General features: G+C 54.8%; 1 pseudogene; it reads right to left on the bottom strand.

Annotated features, from left to right (window-relative positions):
• Positions 1-1623: 1623 nt before the first annotated feature.
• LOC107152927 lies at positions 1624-2122 on the bottom strand (annotated as a pseudogene).
• Between the last annotated feature and the right edge of the window lie 22548 nt (positions 2123-24670).

Consider the following 24670-nt stretch of genomic DNA (forward strand, 5'->3'; position numbering starts at 1 on the left):
TCCGCCGTGTTTTGGCTGTGAGCACTGGAAGCTCTCCTAGGCACAGGCGCTTAGAATTGTCGGTCTCCCTGTCACGGCCTCCGCACGGTCGTGAAACCTGCCTCTACCTGGAGCTGCTCATACTTTCCGAGGTCTGCGCTGTGTGCTGTGGACGTGAGGCAGGGCCGCTCTGGGGCTGCACGTGCTCCTGGTGGCCGTGCAGCTGTGCGTCACATCTACAGACGGCACCGTGCTCACTGCTGCTGGCTTTGAACGCGTGTCTGTCCCCACACATGGGGGTTCTTTCCTCCCACCTGCTGTCCTGTTCCTTCACCCCGAGGAGCTTGCTTTGGCCATCAGCTGCTCACAAATTATCTCACTTTTCATTCTCCTGAAATGAATTTAATTTGCCTTTATTTTTGAAAGTTCATTTTTAAAATATTTTTTTAGTTGTAGATGGACACAATACTTGTATTCACTTTTTTATTTTTATGTGGTGCTGAGGATGGAACCCTGTGCCTCACACATGCGAGACAAGAGCTGTACCACTGACCCCTAGCCCTTGACTGAGTGTGAACCTCTGTTTGTGACCGCCTTCCTCCAGCAGGGTGGACCGGCACCCAGTGCCCCGACCTGGGTCACCTCTGATGCGTAGTGAGCTTCCCTTTTGATCTTTCCCCCTTGCACGTCCTGGGTTTCTCTGGGTGCTCTGCTGGGTGCTCTGAGGTTCCTACTTTGTCTTTGGGTCACAGCAGTGTGCCCAGGCACAGTTTTGTATCCACCCCACTTAGCATTCGCTCATCTTCCTAGATCTGTAAATCAACATTCTTCACCAAGTTAGGCAAGCTGTGGCGATTCTTTCTTTTTTCTTCTTTTTCCCCACAGCGCAGACCCTGGTTTATTGGCCTGACTTGTTCACAGGGCCGCCTCCTGCTCAGAGAACCGGGGCGGCTGGCAGTGGGGGTGGGTGCGCCTGGAGCCTGCCAGTCAAGGCCCTGAGGGTTCCTGCAGCCCTCCGCTGCCCTCTGCCCTGGTGCCTGGGAGGGAGGATGGGGAGAGGGGAGCCTCTTTGGGGGACAGGGACTGAGGCTATGGGGGTTTCAGTGGGGCCCAGGGTCTGTTCTTCACAGCAGGAGGTAGAAGGGATCACATAGGACCTTAATATAGACCTGCAAAACGGGAGAATTCTCTATCACTGTCACCTCTTTGGCTTCTTGTTTCCTCCTTTTTCTTATTTACAAAACCGCAGCAGGAAAGAACAGGGAAGGAGGCAGATGGGACAGGGTGGGGTACAGACCAGAAGGGACCGAGGAGATGGGGCCCAGCTGCTGCCGCCTGGTCAGTCCCTCTGCAGGCTGGCCCCGGAGCTCTCTAGCATCTTGGGAGAACAGCAACCGGCCCTAGAGGGAGCAGAAAGAAGGAGTGGGTGGGAACACCATGTCCCCTCCCCAGATGGCGGCAGCACCTCTGACGGCCACCCTGGCAGCGCAGGTGGGCAGCATGGTGGCTCTGTGTCTACAGAGTGGTCTCCAAAGCAGAGGCCCATGGGTGGACACAGGGGACGAAGGGAGAGCTGAGTTCTGCTGGACTCCCCCCAGGATGGGCGTCCAGGCGGGCAGGGCGGTCAGGACACTTCCCTGCTCGTCAGCCAGTCGGCTTCTTGAGGAAGGCCTGCTAGCCCTCATCTTTGATGCCTACACACTTGCCCACCATGTCCCCATTCTTGATGGCCAGCACAGTAGGCGCAGCTGACACCTCTTACTTGATGGTGAAGTCTGTGTTGTCATCAGTGTCCACCTTGGCCATCACCTCCTTCCCACGCTGCTTGGCCACCATCTTTTCTAACCGCGGCCCCAGGATCCTGCAGGGGCCACACCACCGTGCATGGAGATCCACAGCCGCTGGAGTCTTATTGTTGATCACTTGGTCTTGAAGGTCAGGTCCATCCCGGACATTAAGGGTCATTGATTAGACTCTGGTGCAATATATTGTCTGAGCTGGGCTGGATGTTACCGTTAGGCCACCAGAACAGCACTTTGGGGGTCTGCAGAGCCTTGTAGGTGAGGGGTGCCCACTGACCCTGAGGGAACTTCCTGGAGACTGTAGAGGCCAGGAGCCTCCTCGGGAGAAGTCGCTGAGCCATCTGTAAGGGAAAGGGGCAGGAGGGTCTAGGACACAACAGGAGGTCAACACACCAAGGAAACAAAGGGATTTGGGAGTCCTGGGTGGGGGTGGGGGTGGGAAGATACAGGGGCTGGATGCAAGATGCAAGGAAATATGTAAGATTTCTGGGGTAGAGGTTAGTGAGGAATGAGGAAACAGGAAAGGAGGTGACAACCCAAAAGAGATCGAGATGCAGGTGGAATCATAGCATAAGGATGAGAGGAAGGAACTACCATTTGCAGAGCACCTGCTGAGGGTCAAGTGCATCACATGCGTTATTGGTTGTCCCCCATCAACTCTGAGGAAGTTGCTGCTTAGTGCTGCCGGTTCCAGAGAGGAATCCAAGGCTCAGGTAGGTTGCTGACATGCCCCAGGTAACTCAAACATTAGATGATGGTCAACGTCAGAACCCAAAGCTCTTCATAAGTGCTTAATCTATTGCCTGATCTTTTCTAAAAAGGTATTTTAATGGGAAATTAAGGAAAAAGGAAGTGTCAAAGGATTGGCAAAGAGGCTATGGGGGTTTCAGTGGGGCCCAGGGTCTGTTCTTCACAGCAGGAGGTAGAAGGGATCACATAGGACCTTAATATAGACCTGCAAAAAGGGAGAATTCTCTATCACTGTCACCTCTTTGGCTCTGCCTGAGCTGCTATTCAGAGGAACTAGTCAACACAGGGGCCGGAGGGCCCAGGGGACCCAAAGGAGGCTCCTGTGTGGAGGGGACTGGGGAAAGGGACGCCACCAAGGGAACTCGGCTCCCTGGAGGGCCAGGTCCTTCTGCCCGGGGACCTCCACCTGCTGACCACCAGCCTGAGGAGGAGCACCCACAGCTGTCTCCTGGGGACACCTCCTGCAGCCACCCGTGGGCCTCCTCCTCCCGGCAGCGCCAGCCCTCCCTGCCTGTCAAGGGCACGCCTGTCCCATTATGTCTTCAGATGTGTGCTGCCCATTTTCCTTCCTCTGGTTCCCCAACTCCAATAATGGACGCTGCTCTGTTGCTGACCCCAGACTCTGCTTCACGTTTCACTCCCTTTCCTTTTCTCCTCCGCCGTTAGGCCATGGCTGCTGATGCGCCCTCCAGTCCTGTTCTGTTTCTGTCTCCAGCCTTCTGCGAAGCCCACCTGGCGAGTGGTCACTCAGTTTATGTTGTGCAGCTCTCAGCTGGCCACCTGGGTCTCTCACCCTGTGGACACCTCTGCGGGTCCTCTGTCTATTTACACCTCAGACTCACGCTTCCCTCTAAGTGCCAGAACACGCTCAGTGGGTGCCCACCTGGACCCTCGGTCCTTTCTTTCCTGGGTTCAAGCCGCCGTTTCCTCTTCATGGCTGTGATGACAACTGGACGCTGGGCATCGTGAGCTACATGCTGCAGAGTCCCGGCCTTTGCTGTTACTATAAAAAGTGGTTTTTTGTTTCATAAGACAATTCACTTCCCTGGAACCCAACAGGCTGTATCTGCTGGGGGCGGGGGCAGCGGACACCTCACCTCATTGTCTGGGTCTGTCCCCTGCTTTCCTGCTTCCTGCTCCCCTAAAGCTCGCCAGCTCCCCGACCGCCCGGGGCTTCCAGGTCCCTTGTGGAGCTCAGGGCCATGCTCACTGTGACCCCTCGCTGCCCTGACTCCCCGACCTCTGGCTGAACGGGTGCCCTTCCACATTCTGCCCTTTGGTTGCGGTCTTGCTGGCCGAGTGACCACACGTCCACCCAGTGCAGCACCTGGCGCCTCCCAGCTAAACCCCACAGATTCCCAGGCTCCCGCCATCGTGGTCTTGTCCCTGCCAGGTTTTGCCTGTGTGGGTTTCCCTCTGGTGCCTGGCAGAGTTGGGTTAAAAAATCAACATTTTTAGACTAACTTTTGTCTGTTATCTGTGAGAGTTAGTTTTTCCAAATTGTCTACCATTAACCTCTTTTTTTTTTTTTAGCTTTTGCTGGAGACTGGGTAAACAATACTGATTCTGGTTTCTTAAGAAAGAATTTTTGAAGGCCATATTCTCAGCCTATGCAAAAGATAAGAATTCAACCTGATGAAGACAGTAAGCAGCCTTGATCACTCACTGCACTTGTCACCTTAAGAAAAACCAAAACTCTGAGACTAAATTATAAGGCACCAACATCCGCGTGTGATTATGGATCCCCAAGGACAGTGGGAGCAGTTTCTGTGGAGCTCCCAGGTTTCCATCAGCGACCCCTCGTCAGTCATTATGGCGCTCACACTCCCTGCCTGTGTGGCTGGCCCACACACTGGAAACCTCATTGAGCATGGAGCAAGGCCACGCTGAGCATCGGGGTTCCTGGAGAGCCCCATGGCAAACCTGCTGTCCCCGCTCATGGACACCAGGTCTGTCAACACAGGCCACAAGGGTGAGGGGCAAGAATGGACCCGAGTGGTGGGCCAGGTGTGTGTGGCCCAGTGGTGAGCCAGCTGAGGCTGGGGTCTGGTCTTGGTGGTCCTGGGGATAGAACCCAGGGCCCTGCACCCTGAGCTGCATCCCAGCCCTTTTATTGTTTTGAGTCAGAGCCTCACTAGTTGATGAGGAGGCTCAGAACTCGCAGTTCTCCTGCCTCGGTCTCCTGTGTCCTTGGGATTATAGGCGTACTCTGCTGCAGCCCAGGAGCTGGCTCTTGTGCTGATGGCACTGAGGTCCAGCAGTTGATGGTGGCCAGGAGCAGAGGGTGCTGGGAGTTGGAGTTTGATGGCTTTTTTTTTTAACCTTTCTGAGTTTGTTCTTTGAAAGACGGAAGAGACACGTCTTCTCGTGCGGAGGAGAAGGAGAGCGTGAGAAGAGACTCTAACAAGGAGGATGTAGAGGAGGAGCGCTGGGCTGGCCTGGGGGGGCAGTGCAAGCTGAGCCTGGGGGTGGGGCATGAACACCCCTTTCCTTGGCAGAAGAGAAAGAGGGAGGAAGGCCCAGGTGCTGACAGGCAGGAAGCCTCCTGATCCAGCCCGACCGACTTTCCCGGGTTCTTTAGAGCAGTGTTCTCCTCAGAGAGACAGAAATGAACGTCTTCTCTTCCTCTTTGGGGTGAAAGTACGGGAGACATCACTGTGCTCAAAGACACCATGAGGGACACTGGACGTGACAGCACTCGGGCCCGGGAGGCCTTGGGGTCAAAGAGCCGGACTCTGGGGCTGTGAGGAGGAGCTAGGTGGAGCCTGGGCACCTGGCTGTGAGGAGGAGCCCTGGGTCCTGAGGGAACAGCAGAGCCTGCCTGCCCTCGGTGGGCGCTGGGCTCTGCCTGAGCAGGGAGACGGCCCCTGTGGGCCGAGTTCTGACTGCAGCTCTGGGAGGCTCCTTCCCAGACGGTGCCACATCTCTGTTCTGGGAACACACCTTCAGTGGAAGTGCAGAGGGTCGGGGCTCCTGCTGTCCTTCACACGCCACCCCCCGGGTCGCTTCATGGCTGCACGGAGGTAACGAAGACCCACCCTGGCCTGGCCTGCTCTCCTGGTCTGCATTGCCCTTCTGTTTGCAGGCAGCACTCGGCCTTTCTCCAGGGCTCTGACCCCTCTCAGCCTCTGGGGCTCCAGATCCCCCAGCTGCACCCCATCTCAGACTTGCTATCACCCAGGACTCAGCCTGGTATCTCACTCCAGCTATCACACCACCCCATAGCCCAGCACCCTCACAGGCAGGGCTGCCGTGTCTTTGAGGGGCCCTGTCAGGCTGCCAGTCTGGCTCAGGGCTGTGGCCAGACACCAAGGAGGGCTCCCTGGTCCCCTGCATACCCAGATGCAGGGCAGAGCCCAAGAGGCACCAGGCACAGGTCAGACGGTCGTCTGTGGACACAGGCCCTGGCACCCCAGGCCCTGCCCCTGGCCTGTGGGAGAAGCCATGTGTCTTGGGTGATGTTGAGTGATGTGCAGCACCTCCAACCACAGCATGCAATCTTGCAAGAGGCCACCTGCTTTCCTGACCCAAGTCTTGCCGAGTACTTGATCCAGTGCAGAGGCCAAAGAAATCCAGAATGAGGGGCACTTGTGACAGGTTCATCTGAAACTCACTCTGAAAATGAAGCTGTCAGCAAGTCTTAAATTGCATGGCTGTCCATTCTGACTAGTGGGGAAAAAACACCAAAAACCATAAATGCCCTTTTGTCAGAACACATCCCATCTCCACCACGGGGTACCTACAGCCCCTTCCAGTTTCCTGGTCCAGAAACCAAGGTCTGGCCAAGGAAGACACTGCCCAGGAGTCCTGTGCCATGTTTGGGTGTGTTCCCCGGGGATTTGTTTCCCCATCGCCCCAAACTCCTTGAATTGGAACGACCCACGATCAACCCTGGGAAAAGAAGTGAGGATGAACAGCTGGGAAGGATACTGCCTGCTGGTAGATGGCCTCCCCCAACCAAGTGCAGAGACGGGGAGGAGGTGGTCCATGTCCAGGAGCTTCTGAAGGTGCCCTTACAGCGTGAGCTCTGTGTGGGGGGATCAGGCAGGCGGTGTGAGCAGAGGGGGAGGCACCTCCTGCCCCAGGAGCCGTCCTGGATCAGAGTCTGTCGGCGTAGAAATGGGGCTCAGTTGGGAGCTGTGCACTTCTGCCATCACCCGGGTGTGGCCTGAAAGAGGAGCGTGGCCAGAGCAATGAGCAGAGGAGCAGAGTGTGCGCACTGCCTCCCGCAGGCCCGCGCTTGAGAATGACCGAGGCCAGCAAGCCCCAGCACCGCCAGAAGCACCAGCCAGGCCTCCAGGAGTCATCCAAGCCCCAGGGAAGGAAGGAAGGAAGGAAGGAAGAGCACCCTGGAAGCTCAGGCCACACCAAACATCACAAAATCGTGGACCACCTGAAACTGGCTTAAGAAACTGTCCAACCCTCCATGAGACAACGGGGAAAAAATCAGATCATCTTTGAAACCAAATTAGAAAAAAACAAGGAACTGCTTCCAACTTGAAAGGAGGAAATCAGGGACACACGGAGGAGACGGGCGAGGTGTGAATTGCACACGGAGCAGCAAGCCACGCGTCCAGGGGGGTGGCACTAGACGGCAGTTAGGACACTGCTGGACAGCGATCAGGGAGGTGTGAGTTGAGCCCGGGAAGCTTCCCTAATCATACCATGAGGACAAAGAGATGAAAGTGAAGAAGACACAGCTCAGCCCATGGACACAGGGACGTGGCGTGAGTGTGCAGCTGTCCTAGGCCCTGCTGGCACTGACCTGAGGCTGCTTTCCCGGGAGTGAGCTGAACGACATCTGGCCGGGGGAGGGGCATGGGCAACAAACCTGCAGGGAGCTCCCTGGCACAAGGCCTCAGCCATCGTGCCTTCCTGGCACATCCGCAGACTCTTCAATGCCAAGCCAGAAATGGAACTTTTACCAAGACCCACAAGTGCTGTGACCAGCACCTTGATATTCGGCCACCATGTTGTGCATGAGTGAGAAGCAATAAGATGTGCCCAGAAAGTAATCCTGCCACTGCCCCCTCCCATGGGGTCCCTGAGGATGGACCACCATCTCCCCCTGTGGGTCCCTGGCAGCACACTCCACAAGGCACCTGCACTCAGGCAACTGAATCAATCATAAAGTGCAGAGGCCTGACTGGATCACAGCCAGCAGGTAGCCCTGGGACGTCTGGGACTTGGCCTGGGGAACTGGTGAGGCGGCTTGTGTTGCTTGAGGTCTTCTCCCTGGGTTAAGCTTGGCCTGAAGCACTGTATCAGGCAGGTTCTCCTGAGCCACAGAACTGACAGGAAAGACACCTGTCCACACACACGAGACTTCATCATGAAAATCAGCTCACATGATTTTGGAGGCCAAGACATTTCACAATGTGATGTCTGTGACCAAAAGTGCTGGTGTAGTGGCTCCATGAGCCCCAGGCCTGACGACTGGGGAGCCAGTGCCATAGATTCTGATCTGAGTCAAAGGCCGAGAAGCAGGAGCTCTGGGCCAAGTGCAGGAGAAGGTGGACTTCCTCGCTCAGGAGGACACCTTTCTGTCCTGTGCTGACCCTCAGGGGATTGAGTAATGCTGCCCACATTGGAGGGTAGGTCTCAGCCACTGATGGAACCCCTGCCTCTCCCGAGCGCCCCAGACACACAGGAGTCCTGCCTTACCTGATCTCCAACGCTGCATCTCTGATGTGGTTTGAGCATGTCCCCCAGTGACTCGTGTGCTGGAACCTGGGTCCCCAGGGTGAAGATATTGAGGGGACAGGCCCAGTGGGAGGTGCATAGGCTTGAAGGCTTGACCTTCATGAATGGAGGGATGACAGGTCTCATGGGAATCCGTGAGTTCTCATGCAGGCCAGTGGTTATAGAGCGATCTACCTCAGGTTTGCTTCTGGTACAGCCAGTTCTATACCATGTGTGACACAGCAAGGGCCCTCACCAGATCACTGGCACCATGCTACTTACACCCTCTAGCCACAAGAATCAACAAATAAACTTCTTTACTTTGTAAGTTACCTGTCTCAGATACTTTGTTATAGTAACACAAAATAAGCGAAGATGCCGAGTCCCCCTTTAGGCCAGTCAGAGTGACACCTGAAATCTCTCACTGTACCTGCTGAGGCCTCTGTGCCTCCACTTACTCTCAATCCCAGGACAGCTGCTCTTGAGCCACCTCATCCATGCTGTGGCTTAGAACAGAATCTGCTTCAGCCCTGGCTTCTCGGTCTCAACAGCTCATGGTGATCACCCAGGATCTTTACAAAACGCCAGTTTCCCAAAACCCACCATAGTTGAGGCAAAGGGATAGGGCCACAGCTTTGAACACCAGCACAGTTAAGGTCCCCCTGCAATGACAGGCTCCAGGAAAGTCCAGTGCACATCTCCTCCTCTGAGCCTCTGGTGTCCGACCGCTGCTGCAGCCACCTCTGATCTGCAGTCATTCTGCAGGCTCAGGACGATGGCTCAGAACCTGCCAGAGGGGTCTGTGTGAGTGGGGAGGGACAAGGCACCCTCCTCCTGTCAGCTAGTTCTCAGAGGGTGGCGGGAGGCCCTGGTGGAACCGCAGGATGGCTGCATGGAGGCCCTGCTCCTGGGCTGTCCTGGGGGAAGCTCTCCTCAGCACTCACTGTGTCAGCAGTACCCTTGCCAGCTCTGTCAGAACAGCGAGGAGAGCCATGCAAACACTCTTGTTGTCACTTATTAGGCACAAGACAGGCACCAGCAGGGAGTGCATTCTGGCCAAGCATTTGGTAGAAATACAGTCTCCACCTGTTGAGCTATTTGAGTCCAAGAAATTCTAACTCTGACTTCTTGCCCTCTCACCAAATGCCTTTGGGCGTCTCCCAGCTGGCCTGGCACCCGCAGACTTTACATCCTGGCTCTACATACAAATATGATCTGGGCTCACTGTCCAGTCTCTAGGAAGCAGATTGAATTGCAAATCTTTTTTCTGGGGAATGTTCAAAGTGCCCAGTGCTGCAGATCCCTCTGGTGGACCCGCAACTTGGGCTGCTGTCTAGCCAAGGCACATGCACACAAGCTCTGGGTTTCTCCTGACCCCATTTGCTGCTCGTAGGAAGCTGCAGGGGACTCTGAGCAATGTGGTGAGAAAGAGCCTCCACAGATGCCTACAAAGCGGCCTTGCCCACCCTGGCTGATTGCAGAACACCCAAGGACGTGAAGTGCCGCTTATACCACCTGGAAGTGGCTTCATAGAATTTTCTCAGAGCTACCATCTTGGTTCTTAAAGTGCTCTCTGTCTTGTCATGTCTGTCTGGCCCTGGCTCTGAGAATGGTCAGTAAAGACACTGGACCTACCTGCTGATGGAAGCCCCTGCTTCTCAGCACATTCCGGTCCCTGAGGTTACTAAAGGGCGTGCACGCATCTGTCATTCCCCTCCAACCACGGGGACTCCTGGCTGGTAAATGTGCTGTCTGAGATTGTTAGTTAATGCTTCCCCCCATCAGCTCCCCACAAACCCAGTCCCAGCTAGTCTACCAGGCAATTCGATGCATTTGAGCATTCATACAAGATGAAACAAGAACCTCTTCTGAGAAGGATTGTTTTCTTTGCATTAATCAATATGTTATTATGCTAGGATGTTAAATTACATGTCCATTGACCTTGAGGTGCTGAAATACAGAGTGGTTTGTACATGCTGGAAATGAAACACAGGGGCCCACAAAGCGACACACCTAAATCAAAGTTCTGTGATAAATGTGTACAGCAAACTCAATTTGATATTATTGCTATTACGAGTCTATTCTTTGTTGCCAGTCACAAGGCGGCGGAGTGGGGGGGGGATCAGGTTTATGATCATGAGAAAAAGAATTGAGCCTCCGTGGAGCCATAAGAGATGGTGTGTTCTGTTCCCCACATCAGGAGATGGACAGATGCAGGGGGCAATGGCCCCTGGAGCCCTGCCTCTGGGTGTTTGCTCTACCCCAAAGGCATAGGACACCTGTGGCAGGTCGTGAGGCTTTTTCACGGCAAGGGGTTGGCCACTCACTCACCTGACCAGTCGTCACTCCAGCTATACAGAGGTGTGTTTAGGAAGTGCTGTTAACAGGGCCCTGAAAACCAGTCCGTCCCAGCTGACATAGAGGGCGTGGCCAGGTGGGAGCTGGCTTACAAGTGTCCTCTGCTGTGGCCTGGCCCAGTTCCCTAGGGAGCTCCGCAGAGTGGTCCACCTGGTGGAGAGGAGAACCCAAGGCTCAGGCCATTCAGAGGGCTGCTCAAGTTCTCAGAGAGGTAGCTCTGGACCTGCCCCACGTTTCCCACGACCCCGGGAGGGCCTGAGGAACTGTGCTAAGTCCTGAGAGTGGATTCCTGTCTTACACCGACAGTGAATTTGAACTAGACAGTGGCTCCCCAAGGGGCTATTCTGTTCATCTGTACATGCTGGACCCTAATATAAGGCTTTGTCCAAAAATTCTAACAAATACCCACTCTGTGCATTGCTCAGACCACAATAAAAACCCTCTGTGTTTGCCTGGTGCTCAGCTTCCTCCTGAGCATCCCCATGACCCTGGGGATTGTTTAACAAGAGAGAGAGAAAATGCCCCCGATGGGAGGCCTGCCTGCCTGGTGGACATGTGGACGATGGTGGGCCGGGAGAACTCCACATGCTGGTGCAGGTGTGGTCTCAGGTGGGTTCCGTGGCTGTAGGGTGGCGATTACCACAACTGCTTTGGAAAACAGTCCCACAATGGTTCCTGAGGTCAGATACTCCTGATCCACTCCACAGACGCCCGTCCTGGGTAGACCGCCCAAGGAAATTCTTGCACATGAACAATCAGAGATGCATTAGTCCTTAGCAGCACAGCAAGCAACAGCTAAAACCCGGAGATCAGACAAACGGCGGCCAGGGTGGAGTGGGTCAAGAAAGGATGACACAGGTGCTCAGCGCAGTGTCCTAGAGCAGCCTAGTGAACCAGCGCAAGGCCCTCCCCGCAGAGCTCACAGTGGAGAACAGCCCAGTCCCCAAGGGCACAGGCAGGAGGGCGCCATTTTTATAAAGTTAAAAAATATACGACTTTAGGAAAAATATGTGAAATATATAAATAGAGAAACAAAAGAATGATGGACTTGATAATGCCCACTTTGGTCAAGGGAGATCAGGGGAAGGAGTAGTTAGGGCCAGCACAGGCGAGAAGTTGGTATTTTTGGTCAGATTCCTAATTTTTGTTTGGGATGATGGATCCACTTGTAATAAAAAGAACCAAGCATAAATAGAGCTAAAAGGAAAATCATGTTCTGATAATATGTTCATTGCTGTGACCAGGATTGTCCCTTGGCCCTTGGCGTGTTGAAGCCCGGGATCCCATGTGACTGTGTCAGGTGACAAGGCAAAAGCAGGTAATGAAGGTGACGTGAGGTCAGGGAGGGCTCCCAGGCCAGTAAGATTGGCAGCCTTATGAGGAAGAGGAAAAGCCCTCCCTGTCCATGCGTGAGGACCCAGAGAGAAGTCCACATCTGCAGGCCAGGAAGGGCCCTTAGCAGAATGACCGGCTGGCACCTGACCTCAGACTTCCTGCCTCCAGGACTGTGAGGACACGTCCACTCCTCAAAGTCCCCAGGCTGTGGGAAGTGTGATGGTGACCTGTGACAGTGACTGAAAGAGGATGTGACCCCAGGGCAGCAAGCCCAGGACCAAAGGACAAGGGTCAGGGAGAGAATAACATGAAAGACAGTGGGCGGCCAAGAAGACCCACGGACAGGAAAATGCAGACACAGCCCTCTGCTCTGTGTCCTCCTGTCTACTGCTCTCTTGGCCAAAGTCCACGCCGTGGGCTGCTGCCTACCCAGGAAGCCAAGGCCCCATGCCCTGGGCCAGCATCACGTGGGCCTGGTTGGGTCCAGCCACACAGAGCTGAAGGATCTGGGAGGCACGGGTGTCAAGTGTGATGTAGGCTCAGAGAGACCAGCTTTCCTTTGGTCCCACAGTAGTAAGTGACAGCTGGGATTTGAACCCAGGCAGAGTGGCCTAAGGATCCATGGCCTTACCCTCTCTGCTGGGTTGCCCTGGGTTGAGGTGAGGATGCCACTCCACAGCTGATGTCCCATCAGGGAGAGCTAAAAGCAGAGCCAGTGGGTGGGGAGCAGAGACCCTCGGCCTTTCCCTGGCTCTGTGCGTGGAGGCGTGGAGCAGGGTTTAGTGCGCCGGGAGGATTTTTCTGTGGTCTCCCACCACTGGATACAGGGAGCTTAATGGGATAGCAGCTGGGGTTGGGGACACTCCTGTCACATCATGATAGGACAGAGGGTGCCCCTGGCTCCCACAGGAGGACATGAGGGGTGCTGAGAGAAGAGTGGGCTCTGGATCAGGGCAGGACGCTTCCCTGCCCTCCCCACTCAGGGAGGCCCCCAGAGGGATCGCCTGCTGCTCTGCCAGGAGTCTGGAGCAGCACTGGGAAGGGTCTGGCAGCCACAGCCCAGTGTGGATGAGGGGAGAGGGCTGCGCTGTGACTCTGGGGGAGGCGTGAGCCCAAGGGCTCTGGGAACGGACTGTGCTCGTCCTGAGTGGCTCAGCTCAAACCCAGCCCAGGACCCCAGACCCACTCCTCCGGTGGAGCTCCACACAGGGAGGCTGGCTCTTCAGACTTGGGGTGGCTCCATCTAGGGACCTGCAAGTGGGCGAATCAGGTATTCGTGTGTCCTGTGGCCCCACACCCAATCATTCACCCATGACTCAACCCCCCCAAGGCCCCAAGGCCCCACCAGCTGCCTTGGCTTGGGGTCTGTCACTCATCCTTCCGTTGGTGGTGGGATGCTCCCAAAGCTTTTCCCTTGCAAGGTGGTGGAGGAAGGAAAGCTCCCACACGAACACACAGGTGTCCGCAGACCCCGGGTTCTGACCCACTGATGGCAGAGATGGCCGTAGCCATCTGCCGCAGGCCGGCTGCAGCAAAATAACCGGGGGGGTGACGAGCAACTTGTGTAGATTGATACAGCAGGAGTGGAAGCCATTTATTGTAGGATAACAGAGGTATTTATACATTCCACACAGTTTATCTAATTAGCATAAACTAGATACAGCAGTCAACCAATAAGGAATCTCCACACTTAATGGCATTAACATAAACTAGATACAGCAGTCAACCAATCAGGAATCTCCACACTTAATGGCTCTTTGGCGTTACTTCACAAACCACTCCCTCTGGCAAAATGCCAGGCGCCATCCAGACTTGTTTACAGACCTTAACAGCCAGCCTTACCCTGAGCACGGCAGGTGCTGCCCCACCCTCTGTCCTGTACCCTACCCTGCCACCTCCATCCTTGACCATGGCGGCTGGGTACGGAAGACCGGTCTGGCCTTGGCACCGCAGCCGCTGCTCCTCTGTAGTGCCTGGGCCGTCGGGATTGCTACCCTGTGCTGGGGTCAGCTGGCTCACTCAGTGTCTGGCTGCCCCACCCCTATTCCCTTGCAGGGTCTCTGTCCTCCATGAGCAAGTGACTCTGCAGCTTGGCTTCTCTAGGCTGCCCTGGAGGCTGCAGGAGCCCATAGCCTCACCCCATTTGGGAGGCCACTCCTTTGCAGGGATGGCTGCTAGCTACACCTGGGGTCCTCCCGAGCACCAGGACTCTTGTGGTGTCTGCCTGGGAGATGTCGCTCTGGTGGTTAAGAAGTCAGACACTACTTAGGATCACATGATGATTTAATGGTAGGAGTGATTAAAATAAAAGACTTAATTGGCTTGAGTTTGGATACCAAAAATGATCTTGTTAAAAATTGTCAAAATAAATTGATTTATAAGTGCCACTAGATGCTTAGAATTAAATTATGCACATTTCCTCCTCTACATTAGCTTTTTTAAGCTCAATAACAATCTTCTGATATTGCCAGTATCACTCCCTTTTCACTGAGAGGAATATGTTCTCAAAAATACAAAGTTCCTATGGATAGCTTCTTCCTGGTCAAAGATAAAACACTGCGGAGAATATCCTGAACATGGAGATGTACCCTAGAAATCCACCCACATTTGTCTGCAGTCTCGATGAGGCTTATAACTCAAACAGAAAAATCAGTCCGTATTCATATTATACCATCTCTTTTCCCCCAAGCTAAGACTCGTGAAATCCTCCAGTTTACAAATCACTTGTATTGACAGCTTGATTTATTAAGAAATAAATAACATTTCTAGGGAGAAAATTAATTTTGAAAATAATTAAAGATGATTAGCTCCTGGTTGAATACAAAAGAGTTTGGTTTCTGCAGAATGTCATCCTGAGGGTTTGACATTCCACCTCAGGGCCTGAAAAGCTAGAGAAGACCAATTGCAATAATATGAATAACACACACACACACACACACACACACAAATCCTCTTCAGAGTCACCACCAAGGGTCTGTGAAAGACTATTATTATGTCAAACTTCTTTATCTACTACTGACAATTCTAACAGAGAACAAAGGAGAGAATTTGCCCTTGAAGTTTACCAACTCTCGGCTGCAAAGCCTGCTCCATCTTCCTTAATGTCAATAACCAACACAGAGGTGAAACGGATTCACCCTGCATGCATCTGGGGTGAGAGCAGAAACCATGATTTCAGAGTGTTTTGTCTAACAGCCTAGGGACAGTGATGGGCAACAGAATAATGTAAATCCATTACTGTTATATTAGAAAAGAAAATCGAGGTACAGTATCGAGACGAGAAAAATAGCACTGTGAGAGGTGACCAAGGCGGGTCTGTGGGCAAGGTGCGCGCTCCGTGGGAGCTGTGTGCACAGGGCTGTCGGCTCTCCTGGACTCTCGCCGTTGCCCCAGAGCCTGGTGGGCAGGGTCCACAGGGCCCTGGGCCTCCTGCCACTCTGCCTTTCCCCTCCCCAGGACCCCTGCACTAATTTTCATGGTTATCCTGGAAACTTAACTTGATGCTGAGCAAAGACTGAAGCTCAGCAGTGGACCATCTTCTGCCAGAATAGCATGAGGCCTTGGGGAGTCCAGCTGGCTCCACCTCCCTGTCCACAGGCTACTGCCTGACCCTGGTTTTGCTAAATGACCACCAGAAATCAAGGCTGCTGTTGTGGCCTGCTTCACCTGCATAGGTTTAGCCACCTTCCCCTCTTGTCACACAGCATGTCCCTTGCATCTCAGACCTTCTGAGACCCTGTCCCCACAGCCCTGCAGTCCAGAATCCCCATGGTGAGGCCCCAGGGTGCTAAGTGCCCCTGAAACCTGCCACGCCCCCCCATGGCTGCTGCTCCCCAGGGTGGTCCTCTCTGGCTGCTCTAGGATTGCTCTTTCTTCACGTGCTGTGCTGTGGTTTTAACTACCCTGCGGTTCCATGGGGACGGCGTCATGCTGTGTTTAGTTATCCTGCCTTTAAAGGCTTGCGACGTACTGTTATTAACAGTTACTGTTCCTCGATAAATCAGAGAGTTGCTGGCTCTCGTCCACAGTGCACTTGCTCCCCTTCCTTCAGGTCTCCCCCTCCGTCCCACGAGGGTCCTGGTCAGGGCTCCTCACTCCGCCCTCTTCTCTTTCCAGTTCTTTCTTTCCCAGGCACATTGTTGGTAATTTTTAAGATTTATTTTCTAGTTCACTGAATTTCCTCTTCTACAGTTCTCACTTTAACTTTAATTCATTTACTTGCTGAGGTTTTGAAACTCAGTTTATTTTAAACCAGTCAAAGTTCTTTCAGTTACTAAAATGCTTGCTGTACCCAGAGCAGTCTACAGATTTCATCCAACTCTTATCAAAATTCCAGAGTCATGATTCATAGAAGCAGAAAAGGAAAACCCAGAATTCATAGGGAGCCTCCAAAGACCCCAAAGAGCAAAGCAATCTTGAGTAGGAACAGCCAATCTGGAGCACCCCTTCCTAGTCTGGGATCACATCCCAAAGGGAAGCAGTCCCCCAGGACAGCGCAACAGAACAGGGAGCGGAAAGCTCCGTGAAACTGAGTCAACCAATCTACGAAATTGCCAAGAAGCCAAATGGGGGAGGGTGTCCCTGCCATACACGGTGACGGGAAAGCTGGGCACCCACATGCCAAGAAGGAGCCGGACCCTGCTCTGCACCAGGCTCAGTAAACTGGGGTGGATGAAATGACCCCGGGGAGACTTGGAGCTACAGCCAGAAGGAAGCAACGAAGATCTCCCAGACGTTGGTCTGGCCAAAGAGTGTAGATTTGACCCAAGGACACAGCCAAAGAAGTGGACACGGACAGAGGGAACTCCAACCAGGCCCTGGTGGAGGCTCATTCCACGAAGAACCAGTGTCCCAGAGCCGAGTGCTGGGACAAAGAATGGAGAAACAGGGCTGCTCACAAGTCATCCTCTCCACTGCAGGGAGGAGGGCTGGGGCACAGCGGAGGACAACCAGGAGGGCCGAGGTGACAGGGCAGGGAGGGCAAGTCTGTCCTGGGAAAGGAGCGCTCTCCCAGGAACGCGGCTGCCCCTCTTCTCACTCCCGTCATGGTGGCTGGCGGGGTCTTTGGCCTTCAGGTGGGGAGAGAGACTAGGCAGCCCAGGTCCAGTCCGCCCATGTCGCAGTTCTGACAAAACACTGCTCAGGTGCCCAACCGTCTATGGCAGCACTGAGTAGAACCTGCCCCAGGGGTTAAGGCAGCAGAGAGACGGGCAGGATATGAAGGCCGAGGGGCCAAGCCCCGTACCCCAGTCCAGCCACCAGGGACAGCTGCCGACCCAAGGGGAGTGTCGGGGTTTCAGGTCCCCAGAGGGTCACCCAGGCCACTGGTGTCATCATGGCCCTCACGTCAGAGGTGAGATCTATAGCAGAGCCAGGGGAGACTAATTAGTAATGCATTGCCCGCCCCCGACCTCCAAAGTTAGCGGTTATGAGTCAGTTAAGGGCAGATGAAGCTGGGGGTGTATTAGGTCCCACCTCCACCCCCTCCACTAATAGAACTGCATTAAACTAGAAAGCCCTGCACAGCAAAGGAAGCAATCAATGAGAGGAAAAGGCCTGGGGCGGGGGGTGGGGTGGGGGTGGGTGGAGAAGTAGCAGGAAAACAATTGATAAATGGGTGAAGACCAGAACGGAAGTTTCCAGAGGTGCGTAGAGACCAGCAGGCCATGGAAAGGGGCTCAGCATCACCGACACCAGAGGGGAGCGGTCAGACAGGGGACGCCTTGGTCCTGCTGGGACTGCTGCCTAAATGGCAGAGAGGGCAAGTGTGGTGGGTGCCTCGCCATCCGACTCCCAAGGCCCTGCTCCCATGCTCAACACCCCCTTCCCTTTTTTACGCGAAACACAAAACATGGTTTTATATTCTGCTTTCCATCGTTCTAATAGGTGCAAGCTATGCAAACCCACTTCTCCTGTCTTTGATAGCTGTTAGCTTTTACTCCTGGTATCCTGTTTCCTCTTGCCACTGGGGCTTTCGCATTATTTAATTCGATCGTTGGCTGCAAGCTCGCGTCTGAGGGAGCTCCACTTGGGAGAACTCTCGGAGGCCTGGTGGAAGGCACTCTGCTCTGGAGGAATCATGTGTTTTTGACAGGCTCTTGGGGATGAATTATCCTGCTACTGATTTCCAACTCTAAGCTTGAGATTCTTCTGGAACCCGTGTGGAGTGTAAATTCAGGACAGTAATTCTGTGGGTATGATGGTGGCTGCAAATGTTCAGAGGAGAGGCCCAGGGGCAAGGCTTCCCATGTTCCCTCCTTTGGGGTGGGCATTTGTCCCTGAGAGCATTGCCCTTCCAGTTCTTGGCTTCAAGAAAGAGGCTCCCAGCCAGCTCTGTGTGCTGCGGCTCCTGCTCCCCTGCGGGAACTTCTGAGGGTTGCCAGCGCTGTGCTGAGCAGAGAAAGATGTTCTATTTGCCTGGTGCCCACCAGGTGTCGGCCTGCCGAAGGGGAGGGTTGTGGAAAGACTCTCATCTGGAGGCTGTGGGGTCACAAGAAGCTGGCTGATGAGCCCCCCAGCTGTTGTTCCCAATCCTGGAGCTGTCCCTCCTTTACCTAAGGGTAGCAGGAGGCAGCCCACAGCATGCCCTGAGATCAGCCTCCCTCTCTGGGACTCAGGAAGCAGCGCAAGTCCAGAGCATTTTGAAGCCACTGCTTGCCCCTTCTCGGCTGCAGTCCTGTGGGCAAGAGGCCTGGCTGGGTGCTCCCCAGGCCAGCTCATGTTTCCCAGCCTTGTCCTGGGCCTGGGCCCCTTTGCTCCTCAGGCGGGGCTCTCTGCCTGGACAGCCTGCTGGGGGGCTGTGGCACCTCCACCATCAGCCTGTACCTGCAGCAGCTCCCTGGCCATGCCCAGAACATGGACAGCGGCTCAGCTGACTGGCTGAGCTGCCTGTGCACCTCGCAGATGCCCACCAGGCTCTGTCTGCACCCTGGGGTCCCAGGTGGCAAGCCACCTGCGGCTGCTGTCTCTGGGACTGGTCCTAACAGTCATCTGCAGCCCTGACCTCTGGGATCTACCCTACCCCTGGTGCACATCCCCTGGGGCCCAGCCCAGCCCAGCCCTGGACTCTGCCCACCTGATGTCTCTGACAGGCTCTGCCTGCCTCTCAGCCACGGGTTCCCAAGCTGCTCCACTCCTACCTCTCATTTCCCTGTGACTAGGCACAGGGCTGATCCTGGGTCTGGGAGCCACACATGGCTCTCAGCCACTCTTAGAGAGTCACTATCCCCAGAGTGGCCATTGCTGTGGTTGACCTGTGGTCAGTGGCTGCCTTGAGCATGATTATTTTAATCTAATTTATTCCAAAGTAAATGCAGGATTTGGTTTTCTTCTCGCACACAAAAGATAATCTTAAATGGTGCCATCATCTAAACTCTATAAATTGATTGCAGGCGATTTTATTCATTCATTCATTTTCTTATTTGCTTGCTCTTTCATTTTATGCTAGTAGGAATTGAACACAGGGTGCTCTACAACTGAGCTACACCCCTAGCTCTTTTTATTTTTTTATTTTAAGGCAGGGTCTTGTTAAATTGTCCACACTGGCCCCAAACTTGTGATTCTCCAGCCTCAGCCTCAGACAATTTTAATTTATATGTAGTGATTACTTGACAAAAAAATTCTAAAGTTATTTTAACTCTAAAATTACTCATCAATGTACGGATGAGGAGTTCATGATTTGTGAATGTACAGGGACACGGCCCATGGACTCGCTTCTTACCTTACCAGGCCTACGGCCAAGACTGAACAGCAGTGTATTGTGACAGGGACCCCTTCACCTTGGCTCAAGGGAACATGGGTGGTGGCGAATGCTGTTGGTGAGCTGTGGTTTCCTTGAAGGAATATAATGAAAAATTCTTTAATCAGTTTGGAAAAGGGGAAGTGCATAGAAGAGACTGGCGCTCACCCACTGGAGGGGCTGGTGGCTCCCCCTCCAGAGGGGCTGAGGCCCGGGACTTGCTCAGGGGACATCACTTTCCAGATTCATCCCCAGGGCAAGGGGCCTGGCATCTAGATTGGCCTGACCCGGGCCACCCCTGCGCCATGGCTGTGGGCCTGGGCCTGGGCCCACAGACCTAGGGTTGGCCAGGACAGTTTCCAAAGGAAGCCAGAAAGACACTACTGCAGGGGGAAGGGCAGGGTCCTGGGCGGGGCAGCCAGCAGTGGCCCCTAGGGCAGGTCCTTCGGTGGTCAGGAGTGCCCAGCCTGACTCCAAGCACTCAGTGCTCTGCCAGTTTCAGACAAGCAATCCATAGCAGGTCAGGATGCAGTAGCAGAACCACCTTTTTGCACATTAGAACAGAACTCGCCTTGGGAGAGGCAGGTTTCTTAGTGGTTGGATCATGTTCTAAGTTTTGATTCTCATCTCCACCCCTAAATTGTCAACTGGGAAATCTGGCACTTAGAAGAAAAAATAAGAAAAATACAGGATAATGTTTAGAAGTTAGGAGATAAATTTTGTGAAAATGTACCTAAGAAGGTTGTCTGAGTGCAGTTCTTTTTATCCTTGAAATATTCAACGTAATCAATGGGTAGATATTTTCTTAGAGCTTCCCTTGTGCATGGAATTGAGAGGAATTTAAAATAAACCTGCACACATCCCTCTCTATTATCTACCTACTTGCCTTTCAGCTTCCTGTCTACACAACGCTCTGGCTCCCGGGTGACTGCCTGTGGCCCCGGGGACTTGCACTTGGATGATTGAGTGGTTTCCCGTCCAGTGCAAACCTAAGAAGGTCTTAAAGCCTCTGGGAGCGGGGCAGATGCTGCGGGAGCTGGGGAGGCACGTGGCCTGGAGCAGCTGCAGAAACACATGACCCTGGCAGGACAGTGGGGTGGGGGGCAGCAGAGGAGCAGGGGAGCGCAGCACAGGTCCAGTGTGAAGGGTGACAGACAGCTGGGGAGGTGGGGTCCAGCCACAGGTGGAGAGGCCGGGTTCAGCTTTCCCCTGTCACTGGGACAAAATGCAAGAGAAAGAGGAGGAGAGGCTTCTTTGGGGCCACAGTTTCAGTGATCTCTGTCCATAGGCACTTGGCCCCTCACTTGGAGCCTTAGGTGAGGCAAAGTGACATGGGGCACGTGGTGACAGAGCTGCTCCCCTGAGGGAGGCTGGGAGGCAGAAAGGGAAGGTGGAATCAGAGGAAGAGGCTCCCCTCAGGACGTGACCACTCGGCCTTCTTCCTCCCAGGAGGGAGCCCCTCCTCTGAAGTCTCCACCATGGCCAGTAGCCACAGGCTGGCGGCCGAGCCTTCAGCACAGGTCCAAGCCACGAGAGGACAAAAGTGACCATCTCCAATCAGTACGAAAGGAAATGGAACCCGAGGAACAAGAATCATTCTCTACCTTCAGCCGGGGGCTGAACCTGGAGCTGTTCGTGAGGTGAACCCCTCCTTGGCTGTCCCGGCTCGGGCTGGAAGAGGGCAGGACCCACTGGTGACCCTCAGGTTGACAGGCTTTCTCTTCATGCCAGTGCTGCCAGTTCTGACCCCGGAGCCCATGCCACCCTTCATGTGACGCTGAGTTCCTCATTGCACAAGCTCAGGCTGACCACATGTCCGAGTCCACAGGGCCAGAGGCATCCTCCACACCATGCCTCATGTCCTCAGTGACGTGTAGAGCTAGGATATGACCACCTTGAGAAAAATGTGGCTTTTCCCTGCCTCTGCTGCAGACTGCGGGGTCCCGTCATAGAGTCCCCAGCGGCCCTGGAGAAGATCTGCAGGCTCAGAGCAGGACACGCCATTCCTTCCTGGCAGGAGGGTGGGTGAGCACCCTCCCCCTGCTGATTGACCACCAGTTCTTTCTCATGTCCTCGTGCCAGGGCTCAGGTCCCTGTCTCAGGTGTGCAGCGTCCGATGGGCCAAGGCAAGTGGCCTCTGGGGAGGGCTGGCCCCACGGGCCTTGTACCCATCAGTTTTCCTGGTGGCTGAAACCATGAAGCAGAAAAAGCACCTCTCCAACAAGGCTGCCCACCCTGAAGGGCTCCCGAAAGATCGTCAGCACTGTGCAGAAGTGACAGGCGCTTGGACAACCAGCAAAGGACAGGTATGCTCCGGTCAGCCTGAAGTACCGGACCTCTGCAAAGCACCTTCCCGGCCCCTGGGCCAGCCCCCAAAAAGCTCTCAGGTGCTGATGACCATCTTTGGGACTTAATGTCAAGCAAATGTCACAGTCTTTTAAAAGATGGAGTTGGGGGACAGAATTGAGGGTGTCCCATTCCCCTCATGGTCCCCGCCTTGGTGGGCAGAGGGGTGTGACTTGCTCCTAAACAGTACAACCCGACAAAGGTGAGGGATGTCCTGATGACCAGATGTCTGCCCCCTCAAAGACTCGCCCTTGCCACTTTCAGGAAACCAGCCACCGTGCTGGGAGGCCGTGAGCTGCCCTAGGTAGTGACCGCCAGTCATCAGTCTGTGGGCATCAAAGGCCCCTAGCCTTTAGCCCAGGAGTGAGCACTGCTGACAGGAACATGGGCTCGGAGGCCTCAGGGAGACCCTGCCCAGGCTGGCACTTTGCTGCAGACCCACAGACCTGGGGTGCTGTGCTTGGGTCCCTGACCCATGGGACCTCAAGCCCTACTGCCTGTGCTCTCAAGCACCAAGCACGAACACATGGCTGCCTGGCAACGGACAGCACAGGGCAGGTGCCTTGCTGGCCTCAGGGTTGCGTGTGGAATAACGGATCATGTGGAGCAGCAGGATGGCCAGGATCCCGCACCCAGCCAGGGTGCCCAGGGGCCAGGATCCCGCACCCAGCCAGGGTGCCCAGGGCTCTGCACCAGAGGAGGTCAGATGAAATCAGCTGCCAGCGGTGCCCCAGAGATGCACAGCACCCTCGTGAATGTCTGCACGTCTTCAGGAGTGACCGGAGGTCAGGAGCAGCCCCTCTAGGCAGATGTGACACTTTGGAGTTGACAGCCAGCGGTTCCTGCAGGGTCAACACCTGGGCTTGGACTCTGTGCCCAGCCCTGCCTCATCAGCCCCATTTGAAAGGAAATCTCTGAAGGAGACACTGCAGACCCAATGGCGGCCAGAACCCTCCAAGTTAAATACTCACCAGCACCACAGGCTGCAATCCCCTCCAGGTTCTACGTCCAGGGAATGTCCCTCAAGCCAGTTCATGGCTAAAAAGTTGATTGTTTTTTTTCCAATGAAATGAAAAGGCTTTGAAAACAAGGAGGTGTTCATCTGAGCCTTATCTGCATCCCCTCCCTGCAAAGGCTGGGGGACCACCGGGGAAATGGTCCCCAGGCCCCGGCTCCGCACAGCTCAGCCCAGGCACGGCCCCACTCAGAGCCCCGGCCTGCTGTGGGTGGGCCCTCCACACTGTTGGCACTGCCATCCTGCCTGCCATGGCAGCCGTGCGTGACCACAGTGCGCCCTTCCTGGGGCTGAGGTGGCCCTGAGGCTGCCACCTCCCCTGCCCATGCAGTCCTCGCCCAGGATGGCTGGTGTTGGGCATTCAGGGAAGAAGGTCACGTGGAGGGAGCTCGGTGCAGCAGAGTGGACCTCGCCCTGACACATGAGCCGATACCGCACGGCTGCTGGCCCAGCCCAGCACTGCTTGGCTCTCCATTATTTTTTGGTGCCAGCTCCACTGTCCTTGCTGCACTTGGTAAAAAGGCCCTGAAGTGTAGCCTTGTCACCTTCCCACAGCCACAGCTGACCATCCAGGAGAAAACTCACTCCCCTGCTCCTCCTGAGGCACTGCAGAGAGACTGGACAGTGGAGCCCAGGAGGGAATGTCTGATTTTATTTAAAGTGACCTTAGGGGACCAGTAGCCTCTCCTGCACTGGCCAGAGAGGCACCAGAGCGTTGGGCACCTGTGAGCAGCCTGAGTACCCTCCCCTGAGGCTGGAAGGCAGACCTGTGCTCAGTCCTCCTCAATGCCCACCTCTCCACCAGCCTGGCCCTGAGCCCCGGCTCCCAGGAGCTCCTGCCCCTGAGCGTCACCTGCACCTCAGGCAGGGACACTGGAGTATGGTGCATGGATGAGCTGGCTTTGTGCACTGACACTGTGGATCTCCACGGTGGCCCTGGGACAGGCTCCCAGGAGCGACAGGAAGAGGCCACGCCCTGCCCTCCACCAGGACGGTCCACTTGACCTTCCTGCTGGCCCCTTGCTTTGCCTGTCACTGTCCCAGGTCATACTGTGGTGTCCCCAGTCTCCTTCTGTCACTTCATGTGACCCTAGGTTGGGTCCCTGAGTTTCTCGTCACCCCCAGGCCTGTCAGGGGCCTCCTGTCCTCTTGCCTCCCTGCCTTGGCCTGAGGCCAAAGCCGCGGGTTCTGGCCACCTGAAGTGCTCTGCTGTGGATGTGGCTTGAGTGGTCCCTGAGGTCCCCACACAGAAGGCTCGGTCCTGAGACGCGGTGGGTCCTTTAGGACGTGCTGCCCTCAGTTCTCCTGGGACCCTCAGCCAGTTCTCACAGGGGCTGTCACCAAAGGACAAGACTGGTCCTTCCCAGCTCCTTGGCTCCCAGTCTCCCATGGGATCTCTCCCTCACGCACACACTCCCACTATGTCATCTGCCATGGGGTCCATGCCTCACCAAGTTGGTGCTGGCACAGTGCCTTTTGCCCCCCAGAACTGTCAGCTAGGTAAACCTCTTTTCTTTAGGAAGTCACCAAGCCTCAGGTATTTCATTATAGCAATGGAAAACAGACTAACATAAAGAGCTTCTCAATTTCCTTTCTTTTATCATCCCTTCCCCCCTCTGGAACCTTTGAGACATTTTTCTGAACTTACTCACCATGACATGTTAA

Source organism: Marmota marmota, unplaced genomic scaffold (genome assembly GCF_001458135.2).
Source record: "Marmota marmota marmota unplaced genomic scaffold, marMar, whole genome shotgun sequence".
NCBI lineage: Eukaryota > Metazoa > Chordata > Mammalia > Rodentia > Sciuridae > Marmota > Marmota marmota.